The sequence below is a fragment of the Phocoena sinus genome, chromosome 2 (genome assembly GCF_008692025.1).
Source record: "Phocoena sinus isolate mPhoSin1 chromosome 2, mPhoSin1.pri, whole genome shotgun sequence".
NCBI lineage: Eukaryota > Metazoa > Chordata > Mammalia > Artiodactyla > Phocoenidae > Phocoena > Phocoena sinus.
In genome coordinates this window covers 72,659,380-72,682,658 of record NC_045764.1, presented here as the reverse complement: position 1 = coordinate 72,682,658, position 23,279 = coordinate 72,659,380, and the positions used below count along the sequence as shown (strand labels likewise).

Below are 23,279 nucleotides of genomic sequence, written 5' to 3'. Positions count from 1 at the left end.
CTCAGGTCATTGGGTTTTGAGCAGAGCTGTGGCCTCACATGCCTGCCCACATGCTGTAACTGTCGGGGAATGTGTCTTAGTCCATTTGGGCTGCTCTAACAATACCACAGACTGGGTGGCTTATAAACAACAGAAATTTGTGTCACTGTTCTGGAGGCTGGGCAGTCTAAGATCAAGGCGCCAACAGATTCAGTGTCCGGTGAGAGCCGCTTCTTGGTTCATCGACAGATGGCTGTCTTCTTGCTGAGTCCTCATATGGTAGAAGGAGCTAGGGAGCTCTCTGGGGCCCCTTTTATAAGGGTGCTAATCCCATTCACAAGGGCTCCATCTTCATGACCTAACCACCTCCCAAATGCCCTACCTCCTGATACCGTCACACTGGGGGTTAGGATTAGAACCTATGGATTTTGGGGAGGGACACAAACATATTCAGTCTGTGACTTCCCTGGTGGTGCAGTGGTTAAGAATCCGCCTGCCAGTGCAGGGGACACAGGTTCAATCCCTGGTCTGGGAAGATCCCACATGCCATGGAGCAACTAAGCCTGTGGCACCACGACTACTTGAGCCTGTGAGCCACAACTGCTGAAGCCCACGTGCTCTAGGGCGTGTGCTCCGCAACAAGAGAAGCCACTGCAATGAGAAGCCTGTGCATCATAGCAAAGAGTAGTCCCCACCCACCACAACTAGGGAGAAGTCCGAGCGCAGCAATGAGGACCCAATGCAGTCAAAAAAAAAAAAAAAAAAAAAAAATTCAGTCTGTGCAGGCGGTGATTCCTGTCACCTGTTTCCATCTAAAGTCACTAATTTTACGAGCCAGTCTTGAATTTCTGGAACTACAAGGCTGGAGAATATTGTAGCAGGTAGCAGTGTGTCTGAGCCTCAGGAAGGCTTAGATGCATTCACACGGCACCTGGACAACGTGCCAGGTGTGTGTAGAGGGGGGCTGGTGTTGCATGCCCATGGCACCCCGTCTGAGAAAGGCCGGGTATAGGGTGCTGGGTCTTGTGACAGAACAGTCTTTAGTCTTTAGTCTTTAGAAAAAAATCCCATGTTTGTTTCAGATGTTATCTTGATGAAGTTTCGTTGAAATAGAACAGAGAAGTACACAAATCATAAACGTACAACTTGATGAATTTTCATAAACTGAGCACACCTGTGTAACCTGCATCCAGATCTGGAAAGAATGGAGCCAGAATCCCAGGTGCCCCTGACGGTGACTTCACCTCCTCCTTGTGGTCACTATGCCGACTTGACTCTTCCTGTCTTTGAACTTCCTATAAACGGAATCTGCAAGTGTGTCCTTGGTTTCTGGTTGCTCTTGTTCAGTGCGATGGTTGTGAGATGCTTCTACGCTGTCATGTGAGTTGCAGGCCTGTCATTCCCAGTGTTGTCTAGTATTTATTCCTATTATTCATAGCGTCTATCCTTCTTTTCACAGACGTTTCGGTAGTTTCGAGATTCTGGCTCTTACAAACAAGCCGATGTGAATATTTTTGTACGTGCATTTTGACATGGATGGATTTCTTCTGAGGAGTGAGAGTTCAGATGTGGTTTTGATTTACATTTCCCAGGGCGTTCAGTCATGGAGTAAATTGTGCCTGGGAGTCCACTGTGGGCCAAGCTCTGCACCAGTCCTGGACCGACGGCTGGGGGCAAGAGGGAGAGCCGAGGGGTGGGAGGTAGTTATTTTGGATGAGTCTCTGGAGAGGTGACATTTAAGCTAAGGCTTGAGGGATGAAAGTTTGCCAGCCAGGTGAGCCACCTGGGCCAGGATCCTCCAGGCAGAGGGAAGAACACAAGCAAAAGCTCCGAAGGAGATTACTGCTAGCTCAAGAATGCCCTGGTCAGCACAGAGAAGTCCAAATGTTAGCTAGACCGTATCCAAGCTGATGAGGTAATGGCCTGGGACACTCTTTGTAGGAGGAGGGCTGGGTTTTTGGTTTCACAGAAGCCCCCAGGAGAGGGATGGGTGGCCTGCATCACCTGTCCACAGCTGGCCCTTGGCCTCAGTCTGAAAGGCCCGTGGGCAGTCCAGTTAAGGGAAGCCATGGAGTTGGCTGGTTACTCCATGAGTTGTTAGGGCCGTCTGTTTTGGAAACCAGCACTACCTGTTGGGTTCCTGGTGTTGAGCCAGTGACTCATCTTCCTGGACCCTCATGGTCCAGATTCCCAGCCTGGGAGTTTGCCAGGCATGGATGATAGAGGTATCACATGTCGGGGATGCTGGGGAAGTCTGCTTAGCCACAGGGGACTTCTCTCTGTTTTTGGGAGAAGAGTGGGGTACTGCAGTAGACTGAATAATGAGAGAGCCAGCCGCAGGAAACGGCCCTGAGCTGTGGGTGTGGCTCTCTCCAGCTGGTGCAAGGCCTCCTGTCCAGGTCCAGGATGATCAAATATGAAGCCAGCTTGGTACGAGGCCCTGGTGGGAATGGGGACCACATGGAGGCTGCAGGCTGGACAGCCTCCCCTGCTGATTGCTCTTTCCCTGTTGCATTGCCTTGTGTCTCATCTTTAATTAAAATGCCCTTGTTAGGAAATCTAGCTCTGGTGAAAAGCTATCCTGACCGCAGAGCAGCCCTCTACACAAGGAGGAGATTGTGGAAGGAGACGCGCAACAGCTTCAGATTCCCAAGAATTCCCTTTGTGTGTTGTTCAGTTCGCCTGATGGCTGCGACCACAAGAGCCCCGTGGTTCATTGCAGTATTTGTTCCCCTTCAGAACCAGGGGTGCTCTTGCCTTCCCCCCAGCCCCACGGCTCTGGTAACCCTTTTTTGAGCTTGTATTAATATTTTTCTAGTGTTTCTTTCCACCCTCCAATACTGTTACTGAGTAAAGAAGATAAAAGCGCCCCTTCTGCATTTAATAAACTACTTAAAACTGTCCTTCTTATGGAAGGAGGCTAAAGCCACCCACTGACATCCGCTTTTTCTGACCCCCTCCTCTGGTGGCGGAGGAATTGTGAGGTGCTCTCTGGTGCTCCCCCCGGATCTGTCCCTTCCACCCTTCCTTTCTTTAAAAAAAAAAAAAAAAAATCAAATTTCAGTTGTGTGTTTTGGATATGGATGCTGAGAACCAGGGTTATCAATTTACAGGTCCTGTGAGTAATAGCGGTCCCCATCCTGGCTGGGGGGTGGGGGGCTCTCATGGGTTTTCCCTGCCACTGGGCCCCGCTGCCTCCATCCTCCTCCAGCACCCGATCCTTCTCACTGTGGGCGTTCAATACTTAGTTGCTCAAGGAAAAATGCCTTCCACTTTCCTGATGGTTTTTTCTTTAGTCTTCATACAAACCTTTGTTTCTTTGATACTACTTTCCTTGTAAATGTGAAAATATATAGAAAGTAAGGTTTGATTCATGGGGAGTTTAGTCACCAGGAAGGTACTTTTTTTTTTTTTAAGAAGATGTTGGGGGTAGGAGTTTATTAATTAATTACTTTTATTTTTGGCTGTGTTGGGTCTTCGTTTCTGTGTGAGGGCTTTCTCTAGTTGTGGCGAGCAGGGGCCACTCTTCATCGCAGTGCACGGGCCTCTCACTGTCGCGGACTCTCTTGTTGCGGAGCACAGGCTCCAGACGTGCAGGCTCAGTAGTTGTGACTCACAGGCCCAGTTGCTCCGCGGCATGTGGGATCCTCCCAGACCAGGGCTCAAACCTGTGTCCCCTGCATTAGCAGGCAGATTCCCAACAACTGCGCCACCACAGGGAAGCCCCGGAAGGTACTTTTTATCCTTGTTACTTTTTTGGTAATGTGATTTGACTGTATTTTAAGAGTTGTCTGTATTTGACTATATTTTAAGAGTTGTCTGTATTTGACTGTATTTTAAGTTACACCTGGCTTGGAAGATGTAATTAGCTTCAAGTGTTCTTTACTCTACCTGGGAACTCAGATACTTTATTTGCAATTAAATAATTAGAAATTCGGTGTTTTGGAGGACCACTTGTATTCTTCTTAGCAGCCAAATATCAAGTGTTCTTGGAAGCTCTGATGAAATGCTCATTTTAAATGCAAATTCTTTGCACAGTTAGAAAGAAAATGAAATGTTCTGGCTTCCAGCGCTTACTCTGCATTTTTGCCATTCCTTCTGGTGGCCGAGGGGAGGGCTCATGACTAAATCCTTCAGCATCTTTATTATGATTTTGGATTTGTACTTGCTGAGGGGAAGCCTTGCCCCGAGACATTAACCCTCTGTTGCCATCTGTAGAGTTTTCACTAGTTTTTGTTTTTCCTCTTAAATGATATTCGGATTTCTTCTCGTTTGTTTTATGGGTGATAGATGTACTGGGAAACTTGTGGTGAGTGTTGGTTTGTTGGTTTTTTGAGGCAAATGAAATGTGTCAAAACCCTTCAGCTTTTTAGCCCGGGTGTGTGCTATTGCTTTTTAGTGTTAGAAGTTCCATGTCTCCTCTTTTCTCTTCTGGGTGTCTTCTGCCACTTTTCCCATTAATCCAGCTACTGTGTCCCAGCTTGGGATCTGGAGAATCCTTGGCTTTGAGCACAAAGGAATTTCTAAGGAGCATGATTGGACAAATGGTTCACTCTTTTGCCCTCTTTGAGAGAGAGAGAGAGATGATGAGCTCATGGAGGCAGTTTAAGATGTTAATCCTCTCCCCTCAGTCAGACAAGTTATATTTGTTTTCCCGAAAGTGAGAATTTTACTTGTAAGACAACCCCTGTGTTCTGTGGTTTTGGATACCATTGGATTGTGAATGGAGGGGCTCAGCCTCTTGGCTAAGCTGGTCTCTTTCATGGGAGTTGTGTATACAGCTGGAGCTACTAGAGATGGTCTTGGGAATAGGAAGGTGGTCACATGTTTTCTCTCTTCACAAAACAATGACTTAATACTGAGTCTGCCCCTTAAGCTGGGGTGGTGGGCTGGTTGATGGTTGCCAAGTATTATGAAAATGCAAAAAAACGTTTTAAATCATTGAATGCAGTTGCAGCCATGCTTTTAATTTTATGATAAAACTTTTTTCTCCCCTTTTGTGCTTAGGCATTTTTGCAAAGCAGAATATAAAACTCAAAATGAAGCTTACATGTCTGTCCTTAGTTTACTGACTGCATAGAATGGTTTTATTTATTTAAAAACATTTTTTTTTAATTTTTAAATTTATTTATGGCTGCGTTGGGTCTTTGTTGCTGCGTGTGGGCTTTCTCTAGTTGCGGTGAACGGAGGCTACTCTTCATTGTGGTGCGCGGGCTTCTCATTACGGTGGCTTCTCTTGTTGCAGAGCACGGGGTCTAGGTGCGCGGGCTTCAGTAGTTGTGGTGCGTGGGCTCAGTAGTTGTGGCTCACGGGTTCTAGAGCACAGGCTCAGTAGTTGTGGTGCACGGGCCTGAGAGAAGCCTGGTGGGAAATACCCCTGATCAGGCGTGTTAGGGTGAGAGACAGTAGCTGTGGGCTTGGCGAGCTGCCATGCTGGAAGGCTCCTGAGTCCGGTGTTGAGGTTGCAAAGTCTCTGAAACAGGCCAACCTCTTTGTTTAGTGACAATGAACCAGAAACCCAGAAATTCAGGTGCTATGTCCAGACCAAGCAGCCCACTGGGGAAGAAGCAGGACTCATGACTTCGCCCTAGTATTCTTCTGTATTTTAGGTACGTGTGCTCAACCTCGGCACCGTTCACAGTTTGGTTGGGTGATTCTTTGTGTGGGGGCTATCCTGTGCATTATAGGGTTTTTAGTCCCATCCCTGGCCTCTACCCACTAGAGAGTAGTAGCACCACCCCCTCCCGCTTAAATTGTGACAGCCAAAAGTGTCTCCAGATACCCCCAGATGTCCCCCTGAGGGGGTAAAATCGCTCCCTGTGGAGAACCATTGCTTTAGAGGTATATGATGCTCCTGGAAATTCATAGGTACAACTTTCATGTTGCCATGGCCCCTTTCCCCTTTTGCTTTGAAATGTGAAATACACAGCTAAAGTATTTTCTCCAGCTCTGACAGTAGATAACACTGGCTCCAAGGCCATTTACAGGAAAGAGGTCAGCATGGTTCTGAAATGAACTGCATTGTGTTTGGGATGACACTTTTCCCTTGAGTAGATTTGATCTGGTTTTCATTGTAAATTTTTAAAAAAATTTATTTTAATTTATTTTTGGCTGCGTTGGGTCTTCGTTGCTGTGGGCGGGCTTTTCTCTAGTTGCAGCGATCGGGGGCTACTCTTTGTTGTAGTGCGCAGGCTTCTCATTGTGGTGGCTTCTCTTGTTGTGGAGCACGGGCTCTAGGCGCACAGGCTTCAGTAGTTGTGGCAGGGGGGCTCAGTAGTTGTGGCTCGCGGGCTGTAGAGCGCAGGCTCAGTAGCTCAGTAGTTGTGGCGCAGGGGCTTCATTGCTCCGCAGCATGTGGGATCTTCCCGGACCAGGGCTCGAACCCGTGTCCCCTGCATTGGCAGGGGGATTCTTAACCACTGCGCCACCAGAGAAGCCCTCGTTTTAGATTTTGAACGCCAATGACTTGTCTTCACTAAGCAGCTTGTACTTTTAATTTTAGCCAATGGGTGTCGATGGGGACAACATGTCCTATGAGTGGGCGAGAAGTCAAAGTATGCCAAAGGCCAAGGAGGTTTTCACAATCTGAAACCCATGAAAAATCAGGCTTCCATTTTGTGAACCTTCGGGTAAGCTCAGAAGAGAACACTCACCAACTTAATTAAACCTGCCTGAATACAGAGCAGATGTATGGGCAGGTTTTACAGTGGACCATGACCTTATGAGTTAAGGATTGGCTTTGGGTGGCTATGAATCGTTGGATGCAAAGGGATGAAGAGCCCCAGACCGAGAGGCTGGAGACCTGGGATCTGTACTTGGGGCTGCCCAGACTCTCTTCATCAGGTCCTCAGATATTCGGGTAGCAGTTTCCTCCTCATCTGCAAGAGGAAGGGCAGAGCCACGATTCGTGCTTCCTGGGCCACTGGGAAGTGCAGGGTGGTGAACTTAGCCTGGGTCTATGAAACCCCAGGATAAACCTAAGACTCTTACTGGAGCCTTAATTTTACTCGGGAATTTGGAAGACGAGGTATCTTCGCATGCACATACTGAATAAGTGGAAAATCTGTATGGTAAGAATCGAAGCTAGGATATAGAACTTGAACGAAATGGACACAATCTCATGCTTGCTGGGAATGGCTTCCCAGTGTTGGTGGCCCACCCTCTTCTGTCTGGTGGAATTCTGCCAGGAGAGTTTGATAAGCCATGGGCCCAGGAATCTCCATGGTTCCTTCTACATCTAAAATTTCTGCTTGGAATAAAAAAGATAGAACTTTGGTGTAGAATCTTGGGTAAGTTCATACTAATCACCAGAGCGGTCCTTGGGAAGAAAAGACAATAATAATAAAGGTGGTCTAGCCTTTGAGAATTCAGGTACTTCACATTTTCCTTCCTTCCTTTTTTGCTTTAAATGGGAAAGCTTTGGCTTCCATTCTGGAGTGTGAGCCTGTAACCCAAACTGTGAAAAGGATGGGTCTGGTGCTGTTGTGGGACCCTCAGAGTTTAACACTTAAGGGTTTAATTGATCTAAGAAATATGCCAGAGAAGATAGCGTGCTGTTTGAATTTCTTTGAAATGCCTCTACCTGAATGGTGACAAGGGAGTTGGCCTGTGGTTTCTAGGTAGAAATTAAAACTACTGACCTCCCCTCTCACAGCTGGGATTGACTTAGCTGGGTTAAGTTGGACTATTAGGTTACTCAGTTCATTCAACTTTTGTTGCTGAAATTATTTAATGTTACACAGGAGTTATTCTTTTGTGTTGATGTTCATGACAGTCCTTTAAAAATGAACGTCAAAGGCTTCAGACGGGACCCACGTCCCCATGCTGTCTGTTTTCTGGAAAGGAAAAAGGCCACTGCAGGGCAGACAAGCAGGAGAACACCTATGAACAAAGCAGTTCTTGAGAAAAGCTTTGGCTCCTGTAACCCTTTGTCAACATTACCTTATGCGAGGCCACTTTACTATATGATGTAATAAGGATTAATTTATAATGTTTTCATGAAAGCAGGAGTGGGTGGTAGTGGGTTTTTCTTTGTCTTTTCTTGGCATGTAATTGAAACACGGCTTGGACCAAATGAGAAACATTTGTGTTAGGTGGGGAAAAGATTCCAGAGGCTTCTCAACTGGGTCAAATACTGCTTCCTTTATTTGGAGCACGTAAGCAGACGTCTCATCTGAGACCAGCATTACGAACATTGCCATTGGGACTTCCCTGGTGGCGCAGTGGTTAAGAATCTGCCTGCCAATGCAGGGGACACGAGTTCGAGCCCTGGTCCGGGAAGATCCCACATGCTGCGGAGCCACTAAGCCCGTGAGCCACAACTACTGAAGCCCGCACACCTAGAATCCCGTGCTCTGCAGCAAGAGAAGCCACCGCGATGAGAAGCCCGTGCACCACAACGAAGAGTAGCCCCCGCTCGCTGCAACTAGAGAAAGCCCGTGCACAGCAATGAAGACCCAATGCAGCCAAAAATAAATTAAAAAAAAAAAAAGAACATTGCCATTTCTATCTGTTCACGAGCAAATGGATTTTCTGACCTAGGGAACCGTCTGAATTCTAGACCCACATAACACATTCAGTGAATCAGAAGAAAAAGTGTGTGGGTTGATCTGTCTCAAAAGAAACCTATGCCTTGAGAGTGACTTTATAAATTCAGTTCCTTTAATAATGCTACTTATCGAGAAGATGTGTCCTTTGTAAAGAACAGTGGGCCTGTGCCTTTCGAAGTGGCAGGCTTTTTTGGTAGGTCCCAGAGGAACGAACACTTGAGTTTGCTGAGGAAGTCTAGTTGTTTGGCCCTTGGGAAATAGAACCTAAACTTATGGCCTAATGTGATTGAGTAGTTGAGTTATTGGAGTATGCCCAGACAGCCCCCAAGATCCTCTTTCAGTCTATTTGTGTGCTTGGTTTGATTCTAGAATTGGCATCCTGAAACCCACAAGAATCCTTAACACTAAGGCATAGGCATTTCACAGATATCCAAGTCTTGACTGTTTGCCAGGAGTCTTCACTGTTGGCACCATCTTTATCTTTGTTCCCTACCTAGCATTCTTGCCTGCCAGGAACTCGGTCTAGGGAGTGTGAAAGGTACACAGAAGCTAACCCTCTGGTAATGAGGTGTCTCACAGCAGGACAACATCCTCTGGCATGTACGGGGAAGGAAAGACTAATTTTGATTGGGAGGCTCGGGGGTCGTCTTGGAGGCTTGGGGACATGTGATTGGGTTTTGGGGGGAGGTAGATTGATATCAGACGAGGGGGTTGGACTTTCCTGGAAGGAGTGGCTTGGGGACAGACCCCAAAGTGGGTGAGTAGAAGACAGGATGTGTTGGGGTGAGGAGAATCTCAGACACCAGATGCACTCTCGGGACTGGTTTGTGGCTCCAGGGCTGGGGGTGTCTCTGGGCGGCAGCTGAGTCAGGGTGTCTGAGTGTGCAGGACCTCTTTCCAGGGTAAGAGATTTGAAGCGCATCCTGGAGTCAGTGCAGAACTTGAAGCGCAGCAGAGAAGGGAGAAAGGTGGAAAAGCAGCTCTGCAAGCAGGGCAGGAAGGTACGAGGAAGTGGACAATGAGAGCCTTCCAGTCTAGTTCTCTCTGCTGCTGTCAGACTGATTGATGGGGAAGCCGGGCTGCTCATGTGGGCTGGGCCTCCGGGAAGACTATCAAATATTTTTTCTTGTGTCTTTATTATAGTCCTGAGTTTTCAAACTCGAATGTGAAATGACTGAGTTATGCTGGACTCAGAGGGAACGGTCCACTCATACCCGTCCTCCTCCCCAAACTCTATTATTGTTTATCTTAGTTACCTACAAGAGGCGTCTCTAACACATCGTCTATTCTCCCTCTTCCCTCAGGTTCCTTACTATTAATCTACTGGGTGCCCTGTGCAAGGTGCTAGGGGTGCCAGCAGGAGAAGGCAGCCCATGCCCTCATGGAGCTCCAGGTTGAGACAGACCAGAGACGAGCTGATCTGGAACTCAATGCAAAGTGCAGGGGTGGGGTCCCTGCAGAGGGAACTGCAGGAGGGCTGTGAACGGGGCGCTGGTTGGGGGCTGTGCACTGGAGAAGACCACCCAGCTGTGGATGGCGATGCCGGTTATGGCTGGTTTCAAAAAGAGTTCCTACCTTCACATGTGACCTAAAGTTTCTTCCAAACAGCATAGTCTCTAAGTATGGCAGACGTTTGGGGATGTTTTTTTGGTTGTTTTTTTTACTCTGTCCCAACCCTTACCCCAGCACCGCTTCAAAGCAGAACACAGGCTATCTTATTGTGTTGTGGAAGTTATTCAAGGGATCCTTAATCCTTATGTGTTACGTATTTGCTTATAGAATAAATTAACGATGCCTTGGAATTATTCTTTGGTGTTTTAAAATGCACGTAGGGGCTCTTGGGATGAATTAAAAATTGATTTAAGAGCACTTATGTCTTGATATTTTCCTCTCTCCAAGGGAACCAGAAGGACATCTCTGGTGTATTTGGGGGTGGGGGGCGTCTGCAGAACTCTTTGACCTTAAAGGGTACCACCTCCTTCTCTTGCTCTCCCAGCACTTAGCACAGCGCCTTGGTGTGTAGTAAATCCAGAGCACGTTCACGCTTTTCATCCGTCCCTTTAGTCTGCATGCCAGTCCTTCCCCGGGCAGCAGGTGTGATAATGGGGGGGAGGCAGCAGGAGGCCTGTGAGTGTGGTCTTTTCCTGCTTGTGTTCTCCAAGGTGTGAGAGAATCGTGAGGACTGAAAGTGTAAGCCCGCTCTAGGGCCCCAGAGATGCCGGCCTGTTATCGGAGGGTCCACTGTCATTCCTGGTCCAGGTCCTTGATTTAAAGGAACTAGCTGTTGGACGTAGTGACTGATGCCCCGTGGATAAGGTCTTGAGCCTCACCGAGCGCTCCAGCCCCCTCCTTGGCTAAAGAGCCCCCGTCTGCGGGTTGTCTGGGTTAAACATCAAAAAGCTACCTCTGGAATCTGTTTCCTGGCTCGTCCATCCTCCCATGGGTTCCCCTAGGGTGGAAACAGTGACTCTGTGAATGAGCACTTCATGTTAAGAAGGATCCCACTTAGGCACAGGCTCAGTGGGAAAGGGGCATGAGATCATTTTGTTCCCATTTTAGTTGCTGAAACCCTTTGTGTTTCTGGAATTGGCTGGCCTTTACTTTTCCTGAGCGCTGGGCGATAGTTTCCCTGTAAGCTATTGTTTTGAGTCTATCAAGAATGTTGGGCTTGCATGCATATGTGTCCTCGTGTGTATATTTACACACACACTTTTTAAATTGCAGACTTGAGCTAGGGGAGGAGCAGAAGAGACATAGCAAGAGATGAGAGACTACGGTATTTCCTTTCTTAGGCACATGCTACTGTGAGTCCGTCCTGCTCAGTGTCTGGGTGCAGGCTCTCCCAAACCGGGTTAAAACGTTGTTTGATGTCATGGTGTCAGTGTTTGGCGGTTGTAACTAAAAAATGATAGCCTTGTCTGCTAGTAAGATTACCTCAGACAAGGGTCTTTTTGGAATGGCACGCTCCTGCTCAAATGAATAGGCAAGGAGCATACTTTCCTTATTCGGTCGAGATAGTATCGGTAAGTGTGTGGGAAGGGCTAGGAACCGAGATGCACTGCTCATGGCTCCATACACTGTCCACCTCCTTTTCTGGCCAGTGGATGTCTTGACCGCTCACTGAATGAGCAGAGTTCTCACAAGGAGGGTAGAGTAATGAGGCACCTGAAGGAGAAGATGTAAGGCACCCCGGCCTCTGTATCCAGCTGAGGAAGGAGGTGGCCAAACGTTCCTCTGAGTTCTGCACACGTGTCTGGGCTTCGCTTCTTTCTTAGCAGTTCAGGAAAGACTTACTGAGATCGTTCACAGTAACAGAATGTGCCCCAGGAAATAGGCCTGCCAAGCATGGAAGAGGAAAGACCAATGAGTTCGCAGAAACACACCACCAGCTTTTCCCAGAGTGACGGGCAGCATCGGGGCTCAGCCCGGAACACAGGGCTGTCCCAGGGCGTGGACATTTTTTTTGTTTTTTAAAAACAAGATGTATTTATAGATAGTGCCCCAGGGGCCAGAGCTGGTAACTATTCCCTGACAGGCCCCACCCTCAGACAAGCACTGGGCTCGCTGCACAGTTTCACTGCTGTCTTGAGCTGGGTCTGAGATGACAAGTCCTGGAGGTCCTTGTCACTGACCTGAATCTCTCTGTAAGGAAGATTGCTTTACTCTGTGACATACGTAGAGAAGAATATGTGAAATGTATGGGAATAGTTTGAACATCTGGGAAGCCAAAAACCAGGCTAAGAAATCAACATTACGAATATCTTAAATGTCTTAGACGCTCCACCTCCCTCAGAGTTGTGATAAGCATCTCAATTCTTCATTTTAACTGAGCCTTGGTACCTATGTTTGCGTTCCTAAACAACGCAGATGTTTGATATTGTTTTCGTTTTGAAAAGCTGAGTACCAAGCACAAACACGGCTTTGGGAAGGTCCCTGTTGAAACTGGTGAAGGCTCCCAGGCGCGGCCTAGGGCTCTAGAACAGTTATTAACATTGCTGGCTGCAGAGTCATACTCTCCACCATAAGAGCTACATGAAGCCAATTTTCTCGCTGGTCCTTGCCCTTGTGTAGCTCTTTGTAAATGGCATTGCCACTCAAGACCCTCTTCACCAAGGGCTTGTAGAAAGTTCAGAGAGAAAGATAAAAAGGGACTCCTATTATATTAATTAAGCCGGGGTCCTTAACCAGAGGTACAGAGAGATTTCAGGGGACTCTGAACCCTCTGAAACTGAATCTATTATGTTCTTCTTCTGGGGGAGAGGGTCCATCATATTTCCAGAGGGGTTTATGGACCCTCCTTCCCTGTAAGAATAAGGAAAAATGTGGCCAATATGGTAGGTTGTGTTTTGTTGTTTATTTTTTTAAATTTGTTTTTATTTTTATTTTTTTAATGTTTTTTTTTTGGCAGTACACGGTCCTCTCACTGTTGTGGCCTCTCCCGTTGCGGGGCACAGGCTCCGGACACGCAGGCTCAGCAGCCATGGCTCACGGGCCCAGCCGCTCTGCGGCATGTGGGATCTTCCCGGACCGGGGCACGAACCCGTGTCCCCTGCATCGGCAGGCGGACTCTCAACCACTGCGCCACCAGGGAAGCCCTTGTTGTTTATTTTTTAAAATGAATCCTGGGACCGTTGAATTCCTTGAAATGTGTGTGAGTCCACTTGTGTGCGAGCCTGCGCTGGCTTTTTACCTGTGAGCATGCCTGATTTTGGAAAGGGAAAGTTGTGCCCTGGACTGTCCAGGGCAGAATCCTTGACCATTCTGTGGGTGGCCTAGCAGGCTTTGCATTTTCTCTGAAATCTGCATCTTTGACTCTTGACCCAGAGTAACTGAAATGCTAAAAGGGGGGAAAAAACTGGAATGGTTGCTGTAGTTTCAAAACAAATGACCTCACTGCCTAAATTCTACTTCATGCAAAAGAAACCCTAACTTTCCCCCTTATAAATAATAATGGACCTTTGGGGAAACAGATACAAATACCCATTTAGCGCGGGTGGGGGCAGATTTGTCACTGCTGAAGGAAACTCCCTGGAAACAGAATATGACTATTGTTACACCAACTTTGTAGTTACTTCCTAAGAGATGGCAATTTAAATTTATCATGACTGACAGTCACTTCTTCAAAGTAGGCGAGTAATTACGCTTTGTATAAGCTGACTTAATGGGAGGTACTTTCAGCTTGTTCCAGCAATGTAGGGGAATTTCAGAATTCTCTAGCTGAAGAGTTGAGTCTTATTTCATCTCTGCTCTTTCATGGATGAGTTGATGGAAGACGTGCAAGGTTAGGTGTGATCTGCCCAAGGTTGCACTGATTTGTCAGGGTCACCTGGAACTAGAACCCCAGGGGAAGAGGTAACTGTTTACATGATTATGGCTTAAATATATAATTAGATGATGATTCATTAAAAAAAAAGGGTCATTTTCTAAAGACTCAGCATTTTGAGCATTCATTTCATTTTAACAAAATGACCAATGACAAGTCTTAGCCCCCCCATATCTTTGAAATGTACCACTTCTTGTGGTCTCCAGGCATTTCCCTGGAGGGTTCTGGTCTCTTGGGTCTGTAAACCTGATGTATGGAGAAGGTGCTTTTGTTTTGGTTCTGTGCTGTTTATATCTCATAAATTCAGAATTTTTAGGTCTTGAGGTTTTCCTCCACAGTTTTTAGATTTTTCTTCTTGTACTCAAATCTGAACAGTCCTGAGGTTTTTCTTTCTCTCTTTTTCTTTTGTCTTTGAAGAAAACCAGGAGTTTCAGTTTGGCTCTTCAAAGTCCTTGGGGATTAAGGAGAGAGAACTAGGGGAACGATTAAGAGTTGTCGCTTCTCTGTTAAGAGCCAGAATGAATAAGAACAACATTTATTTAGAACTTGAGTTTCTTGAAGGAAGGTAATTTACAGGTAAACTTAAGCTCTTTATAGACTTGATTCTGACATTCCCTTCCTGGACTCGCCATCACATGCTGCTGATTTTGGACAAGGCCTGTCTCTTCTGAGTCTTGGCTCTTCTCATCTGTAAAGGGAGGGGTTGGGCCTGATTATCTCCAAGGGAGCTTTGCAGCCGTACGTCTGGACTCCACACTGGGGGATTTGCAGAGAGGCTGTTCTGGAGCTGCTGCTGGTGACATGGTGCTTCTCCCGACATTGTGGGCAGAAGAGTTGCCATCTGTGTCAATGCACAGTGCTCTGAGACCACTGGGTCCGCGTGGCGTTTTCCTTTTCTGCTCTCTTTAGAATCTGAAGCCCGTCGGTGTCATTCAACACTGGGACAGTGTTGCTTCCCCACTAACGTGGCCGCCTGTACTGACTCGTGTCATCTGTCTCTTTTTTTGCCAGCGTGCTGCTGCAGGGTAACATCTGGACTGGGCTCCTGGACCCTTGGATGTTCGGCTGCCCGCAAGTTCCTGGATCGACTTGGCGAAAACGGTGAGTAATCTCCATGTTTCAACTTTGGAATCCGAGGGCTGGAGGGGTAGTGGCTAGGGAACAAGGTCTAGCTGATGGACCACCTCCCTCTGCAGACCTCCTCTGACACGCCCACCTTCAGGAGCCTTAGAGATGGCAGCTGTGACTCCAGACACAGCCTTTCTGCCCCAACGGTCATATGGTCGGGGGCCTTCTGAATCTGCCTCCTGAGAGCTGCTTTGTAGAGCCCAACTTACCAGTCTTGATTCTCTATCCCTGCTGGCCTACAGGCCGAGACTCTTTTTATTTTTGGCGGTACGCGGGCCTCTCACTGTTGTGGCCTCTCCCGTTGCGGAGCACAGGCTCCGGACGCGCAGGCTCAGCAGCCATGGCTCGCGGGCCCAGCCGCTCTGCGGCATGTGGGATCTTCCCGGACCGGGGCACGAACCCGTGTCCCCTGCATCGGCAGGCGGACTCTCAACCACTGCGCCACCAGGGAAGCCCCCGAGACTCTTTATGGTGGCAAGTGCAGGTGCTGATCCTTGCGGCTGACATCCTCTTCCCCAGGGCCTCCTCATCCATCACACCTGAGCCTCACACCGCCCCTGGTGTGAACCCCTTTTATTATTTATTTATTTTTTTTGCTGCACCACATAGCTTGCGGGATCTTCCCCGACCAGGGATTGAACCTGGGCCACCACGGTGAAAGCCCGGAATCCTAACCACTAGGCTACCAGGGAAGTCTGCAAACCCCTTTTAGAGAGGCCTCCTCTGACCACATCGTTATAGACTCCTTCCCCCCCACCCCCAAGTGTTCTGTCTCTTCCTCTCTCAGGCCCTTGCTTGCACCTTTCTTTGCACTTAACACAGGATAGGCCTCTTCAGTCACTCGGTAGACCACCCATTCATCCGTTCATTCATTCAACAAATATTAACTACTGTGTGCCGGTGGCTAAGGCTGGCACAGTCTGTGCTCTCATGGAACTTCCATGAAGAAAGAAAAAGACCAAGTGAAAACCTAAGTAAATGATCCCAGTCCTGTCTGGGTAGACTGCTTTGTTCTAAATACTCTCAAGCACTGGCCCCTGGGGATCTAGTTAAACTGCAGACCCTGATGGGGTAGGTCTGGGTGGGGCCTGCGAGCCTGTGCTTCTGTCAAGGTCCAGGTGATGCCGAAGCTGCTGGTTTGTAGCTCACACTTGGAGAAGTAAGGTCTAAGGATCCTGATGCCCATGAGACTTGTCCTCGAGTGTGACTCTTGGCGAACTGCCTGAGGTGTGTGCCTGTAAAGCCCCCAGAGACCCGGCGGGAGTTTGTCTGGTGGGTCCGTCTCCCTCAGCCGTGTGAGGCTGAGTGGTTTGAAATACGAGCCTGACCAGAGAGTATGGGAGCCTGTTACCCTCCCCAGTGTCTGTGAGCTCGTACCTTGTTACTGTGTGTTGCGGTGTTGTCAATGAAATCCTCCCTTAAATGCGATGCTTTTCAGATTCTTGAGGTGGAATCCTGTGAGGTCTCCGCAGTGTGCCTATTTTGAAGTCAGCATTTCTGAAAATACTGAGGCTGTTTCTTGTTTTTAAGAGCAGACTGCCTCAGCTGGGCTAATGTGGCACTCTAAGTGGGTTGTTGAGAAGTGAGACTATATTGGAAGTGGAGAACTGACCACAGAAAGAGCAAGGCAGAGCGAGGGTTCGAGGGGCTGGCAGGGGGGCTTAGGGCACTGATGCCAAAGGGGGCGTCTTGAGTCCAGCTGGTGAATTGGCCCCTGGGGTGTTCTCTCGAGATGCCGGTGTGGTGTTGGCGGCTCAGCACTGCTGTACTGCCGCAGTCAAGCCTTTCAGAAGTCATGTTTAGTTTTTACAAGGAGCCAGATTGATTCTCCACTAGTTAATAGTTCTAGTGGCCATTGATGGAGCACTTACGACATACTAGGTTTTGGGCAAAGCACTTGGCACATGGCCCGGTGCCTTTAACCTTCCCGATGGCTCACGAGGCAGGTAGCCACCTTTTTACAGAGGACAAGATTGAGGTCAGGGGTGACCAACTTGCCCGGGGTCACACAGCAAGTAGGCTCAGGATCCAGCCTGGTCTGTCAGCCCTTGGGCAGGGCCTTTTCTCCTCTTGCTTTTACCACCTGGATCATGACTAGAGAGAGGATTTTACTGCTGGTGGCAAGAGTGGTTTGCTGATTATTTGTGTTACTTTTCTTCCGTCTTGCCCTCATCATACCCCTGGGTATGGCGCTTCCCTGTGTGTCAGCTTCTGTAGCACACTCTTCCCTTGAGTTAGAGGAGGAGCTTGGCCAATGTGGGGCAGAAATGAACAGGGAAGAGAAGGGTACATTTTGGAGGCTGACGTTTCGCCCCACCCTCGCTAGCTTCTGGCAGCCTCCCTGGGGACAGGTCTCTAGGGGGCCTGCCTGTGACCCCGAGAGTCAGGGCTACAACTTAGTCCTTGACGGTTCACAGCTGGAGGCAGAAGGTGAGGAGTCAGGTTGATGGCATTGTTTTTGAAGACCATTTTCTGGCCACTTTATGGGATTCCTGTATGTGACCATTTCCAAATAACCTTGTTCTGCTCAGGGTTATTTTGTGTACTCTGTATCAGATACACAATTCTAGAGCTTCATGGGTTTTAAGTTTTGAACTAGGTTCCTTGATTTTGGTTTCATATGTATGCTGAGTGCGTGTATATACTGAGCCACTCACCAGATGCAGAATTAAGTTGAATCCATGTAACTAGGCTTCCGAGGCAAGGTGTGCACTCTGATTCTCACGTTTTAGGCAACGCAGGAACCGTACTATTAGGCGTGTGTTGCAAACTCAGTGTTACTAAGTCCGTGCGCATCCCTACCCACGGGAGTGGTAGGGTGGGCCCACCCATGTAAACATGGAATTGGATCTTAAAAGCAGTGCCTTTTCACTTCTTTAGGCTTTTGCATCCAGAGTTAAGGATTTGGAGCTGGTGGGAACTGGATTCACCTCCCAGATCCATAGTGAGTAAACTTGTGCCCGTATATGTTTACTTGGGCCTCAATTTCTCATACAGGCACCAATGTCTAGTGGGTTCTGTTTTCTGGGCCTGATTCCTCAACAGTGAAAGGAAGGAGGTGAGTTTTACTTGGTTTTAGATATGATGTTCTTGGAGCACTGTGTACTCATCCTGGCCATGCGGTCTTCAAGGACTGGCTGAAGTGCCCCTCTCCCCCATGTGTCTGGCTGCATTCCCTCCAGTTGAGCTCTTTGCCCATGTTTGAAGCCAGTTTCTTGGTCTGTAGAAACGAGCCCCTTGAGGACAGGGATTATGCTTCATCCAGCCTGTATCCCGGGGCCCAGCGCTCAGCCTTGGGCTCAGTAAACATTTGTTAAATGAACCCAACAGTGTAATTTCCTTCTTCCATTGGCTTATCTAAAGCCAGTGTATCAGAAGAGCAGTGACTTAATAAGTACTGTTGATGAATCCCTGAGCGAACAGGGTGGTGGTAACGGTAGTCAAATGGGTCTCTGGTAATTATAGGCCTTCACAGGTAAACAAAACGGTAGGTGTTCCCTTGCCTTTTGTGGACTTCAGAAGGCCTCCTCTCTGGGGTCTCCAATTGTTTTTAGTAATGGGAGAGAGCAAACGGGGTGGAAGAGGTTGAATGTGTGTCTAAAAAAAGTACTTTCCGGTAACAGCTTTTGTTTGTAAAGTAAGAGTATATTTTCAAGAGATACAACGTTACAAAACTAACTTGCAACCTGTTGATATTAAAGAAGAAAAGGAAAAGATTTATAAGAAGGGAAGAGAGTAGCTTCCCCCACAGAGTCTTTGCCAAAGTGTCCAGCCTTTTGGGCCTGTGTTTCATGCTATAGGGTTACCAGACTTGGGACTGTCTCCCCTCGCTGTGAATTTTTTTTTTTTAAAGTACATCTGGTACAATGTGACAAATTTTAGGATGCCAGGGGATGGAGACGCGGGCCCCTCCCTGCTTCAAATGCAGGGATAAACAGTATTCGGATACTTTGTGATTTGCCATCCTTGCTTCTTGCCCCTGCTTCAATGCAGGAGTCTGTCAATCCCTGTCATTCAAAATATCCCAGCCTTAGAGCCACTATTGCTCACAGGGCACTTGGGGTTGGGGGACACAGAAGGATTTTGCCTGCAGCCTATGGCCGAGTACCCCTACCCAGCAAACCGGGATGTTCTAATCCATTGTATTACCTTGTCTGAAATTGTGGGTCCATGGTGACATCCGATCCCAACGCCTTTCCTCATTTGGGACCCTCAGAGGCATGTTTCTCTTTATTAAAAAAAGAAAAGCCTAAAAAGCAAGATTTCTAATTAAAGGAATGACTGACTGGGGATTTGGTAGTTTTTACACCTTTTTCCTCCTCACAGACAGAGCTCTTACCTGGTTTAAGAACGGTAAAGGATACTGTTGACATCGTTTAGTTTTTGTGAGAAGGGACAATATTTTCAAGGTGGTAGCAGGACTCTCTATAACGTACTCATGACCCTTTGTGTGTGAGAAAGCATATTTTTTAAAAACAAAATGAATATCGTGTAATAATGTTCTGTGTAATGTATTTTTAAAACTAACATCGTGGACATTGATCCCCTGCTAAAAAGAAATCATTCCATATGGAAAGACTGCATATTATTTCTTTCTGTTAACTTTTCATGTAAAAAGTATGTAACAATTAAGTTGTGTGACCTTTCATCCTCCTGTTGCTGGCTGGGCTTCTTACCCTCCCTCTCCCCAGTTTTTTTCTTTTGGGTAATATCGCAATGAGCATTTTTGTAACATTTATTTATAGACCATATGGGCGCTTCTGTAGAATTTTGAGGTCAAAAGATATGCACCCTTAAAAATTCACCTTTATTTATTTACTTATTTATTTGAACCCAGGAAGCTGACAGTTTATTTTAAACAAGTTAAGATTTGGAGTCACAAGTCCCAGTCCTGCCTCAAACAATTTGTACTGGACTTTCCTGGGCACCATATGTCTTTCAAGTAAATGAGCTTCTGAGGTTAACAGAGAAGCCATAGAGAAAACCAAGCATAAAAATTCACCTTTAGAAAGATGATATGTACTTAGGTTCCCAATGACGTAAGGGCTGTCACTAGTACAGAATGTTGTTAATCTTAAATTTTTGTCATTTTGAAAGCTAAATATATAGAAGACTCCAAAAAAATATGGCCATGGCAGGTCTGGGAGTTCATAGGGCTTCAAACAAAGTCTAACTAGCAGGGGTTGCCAGGATGCCCTCTGTGGTTCTGTGTTTCAGCCTTCGAGGCCTCGTCTCTGGACCTACCCCTGTCCTCTCCGCGGGCTCCTTTTCTCTGCATCCCTACCGTTCTTGATTAGACCCAGTGGTGCCGAGTGTTGATAGATGCTCAAGAGCGTGTGTTCAAGCACGTGGGAGAGGGAAGATGTGGGTCAGGCTGGAGGTGGCTTCTTGCTGCCCAGGCAGCTGTGGCCTCACTTCCTTCTCCAGTTCCCCACCTCTGTTCCTGCTCAGAGGGAAGCTCCTTGGCACACTTACTGTCGATGGCCATGCCAGGCTGTCTGCAGCCGGGGTCTCCCAGGCACCCAGAATTGCTCTGTGACATTTCAGGGGCACGTTTCTCCAACGCAGTCATGGTTCCTCTTTGTCATTCAGCAGGCGTCTGTGGCAGATCTTGTATTTAACAGGAGTGTGGATGATGACAGGATGATAAAAGGCTGATAAAATTCCCTGTAGGTGAGCTTTGCTGGTCTTCCCACCCAAGAACAGGCTTCTTTCCTTTCGTATAGCAGCCGGCACCCTGTCTGGCTGATTCCTGCACCCTGGTGCTTAGGACAGACTCCCTTTTGGGCCAGAACCATTTCCAGTACAAGTCCCTGGTACCTCAATGCTCTTAGCTTTAGAGGTGATGCTCTCTATCTCTGGATAGCTCTCCTGGGCAGCCCACCTGGTGGGCTTCAGTTTTGAATAGATGCAACGAAGATCGTCGAAAGGAATGTCAGCTCTTTTTTCCTGGGTCTGTCTTGGCGGGCTTTGACCTCTTGCCCCTGGAACTGCACTTGCACGGGGCACACACACTCTCCAGCTGTTGACAGAAGGAAGAAGTGGAAGCTCCAAATAGTCTCTGCCCCAAAACCTACCATCTTAACAGCCACGAGGTTCGGCACGGGCCTTACGAGCGAGACTGAATCATAGTTAGGACAGTAGCTGTTTTCCCCAGATGTTTTTTTCAATGGAAATATTTCAGTGGTAAACAAAATACCCTCAGACGTCCTCCTGAGAGCAGAGGCAGTCAGTTAAGTAGCTCCCATGATGTAGCTGGAATGCATCACTGAACCCACTTGGCAGCGTGTCCTTTGGCCAGCTGCATGGCTCCCAGGAGATGGAAGGGCAGTTGCATGGGGAAGATGTTAGGGAGGAGTGCAGGGGGTGATCCTTGTGCCGCAGCTGAATTTCCAGGGCTGGGTTTGGGCTTTGCTGCCTTGAGGTCACAATCCACCTGAGGCTGCTTGGACTTGCAGTGGTGAGCATGACTTAGAAATCTGGAAGGGGTCCGTGGTGACTTCACTCCTGGATCAGAGGCAGCGCGAAAGCCCTCCGGGGTGGGCGTGGCTGCTGGAGGAGCGTCCACTGATGAAGTGGATGAGATGTGGATGCTGGTGTTCTGGGTCCCTGGGGTTTGCCAGTTACTTAGTAACTTGGGAGACATTTTTATTACTAAAAAAAGAAAAGAGCTGTGGTGGCAAAGTACTGTCCAAAACAAGGGCAGATGATACTAAATGAGTTCAGTCTGACATGGAGGTCGTTGGTTTTGTGAATTACCTACCTTTAGAGATCTCATGGTCCAGGGCCAAGCTTTTTCCAGGGGTGCCCCAGGGGCTTCTAGGAGTTTAAGAGGTGGACTGTAGGCTCCACTAATCCCACTTCTCAGAAAGGATGAAAACCCACTCATTTCCAGATGAGGGAAATAAGGTCTGAATTAGTTTTATATTGCCGCTGACACAGATGACTGCAAACACAGTGACTTAAAATACCATAAATCTGTTTTATGTTATGATTCTGTAGATGAGAAGCCTGATATGAGTCTCAAGGAGCTAGCATCAAGGGCTCTGTTCCTTCTGGGGGCTCTAGAGGAGAATCCATCTCTTTGCCTTTTCCAGGTTCTAGAGGCCACCCGCTTTCCTTGGCTGGTTTCCTCCATCTTCAAATCCAGCTACATTGTAATCTCCCTCTGACCACAGCTGGGAAAGGTTCTCTGCTTTTAAGGACCCACCTGGATAATCTAGGCAAACTCCCTATCTCAGGTTTCTTAAATTAATCCCATATGCAAAGTCCATTTTGCCATGTAATGTAGCATAGGCATAGGTTCTGGAGATGAGGACGTAGACAACTTTGGGTACCATTATTCTATCTACACGCAGGTCAGACGAGTGTGGTAATTTATCAGGTTTGCATGGAGGTTAGTGGCACAAGTCAGCCCAAGGATCCACGTTTCCCAACTGGTCAGGGCCCAGGTCTTTTCCGTCCCGCTGTTGGCCACATTGCATTATGCCTGACAGAGGTTGAGTGGTCTCTGTCACAGGCTGTACTCTTCACTGCAGGCAAGTCTGTCCCTGGATAAGAGGCGGTGGGCATGAGGAGCACAGAGGAGTCACCCTTTCCTATGGGGAAACGGGGCAGCAGCATGGGAGCAAGGGGTGGGTGGCTGTGCTCTCCATGTTACCTTTGTGGGTAGGAGTTCGTGGTGACTCTTAATCCCATTGTATTGGTAGTCTGTTCTTGTCAAGGCTTCTGTGCCAAGGAACGGAGACACAGGTGAGGTGGCTGAAATGAAGCGGGTGCGGTCTGTGGAGCTGTTCAGTACAGCTCCGCCAACCTTTATTGAGGACTTGGTGTGTACCTGAGAGGTACCCACCAATGCACTCGTCCATGCTCTGAGAAGCAGCTCTGGGATGTTTCTGTCCAGTGCCACCACATCCCTCCTTATCATAGACCGGATCTGCTCTTCTGTCCACACTTCCTATGGAGACCCCATACCTGAAGCTTCCCTCTGTTCTGCTCAGCGCCTCACAGCTCCCTGGCTCAGTCTGTGTGTCTCAATTTCTGATTCCTGGGGGATGAATCTGAATGGCTGAGCTTGGCCAGGTGTTGACTTGGAGGTGGAAGAGGGGGCACGGTCACCTGGGTCTGTGGGTGAGCAGATGGTGACAGGTGAGTTTACTATGCAGTGGGGGCCTTGCCTTATTCAGCCGATGTTACTGTGGAAATGCTTTGCAAGTTGAATTTGAATTCATTTTAAAAGGCTTTATTTTAAAATAATCTCAGACAGAGAGAGAAGTTGCCAGAACACAAAGAACTCCTAT

General features: G+C 47.8%; 1 protein-coding gene across 2 annotated transcripts in view; it reads left to right on the top strand.

Moving 5' to 3' along the window:
- TLN2 (talin 2) overlaps window positions 1-23,279 on the top strand; it is a 440,641-nt gene that overhangs the window by 65,158 nt on the left and 352,204 nt on the right. For both annotated transcript variants that reach the window (XM_032622981.1, XM_032622982.1), the window contains exon 2: window positions 14,863-14,952. The gene's annotated coding sequence lies outside the window, so the exon portion shown is untranslated. The remainder of the gene's footprint in view (window positions 1-14,862; window positions 14,953-23,279) is intronic.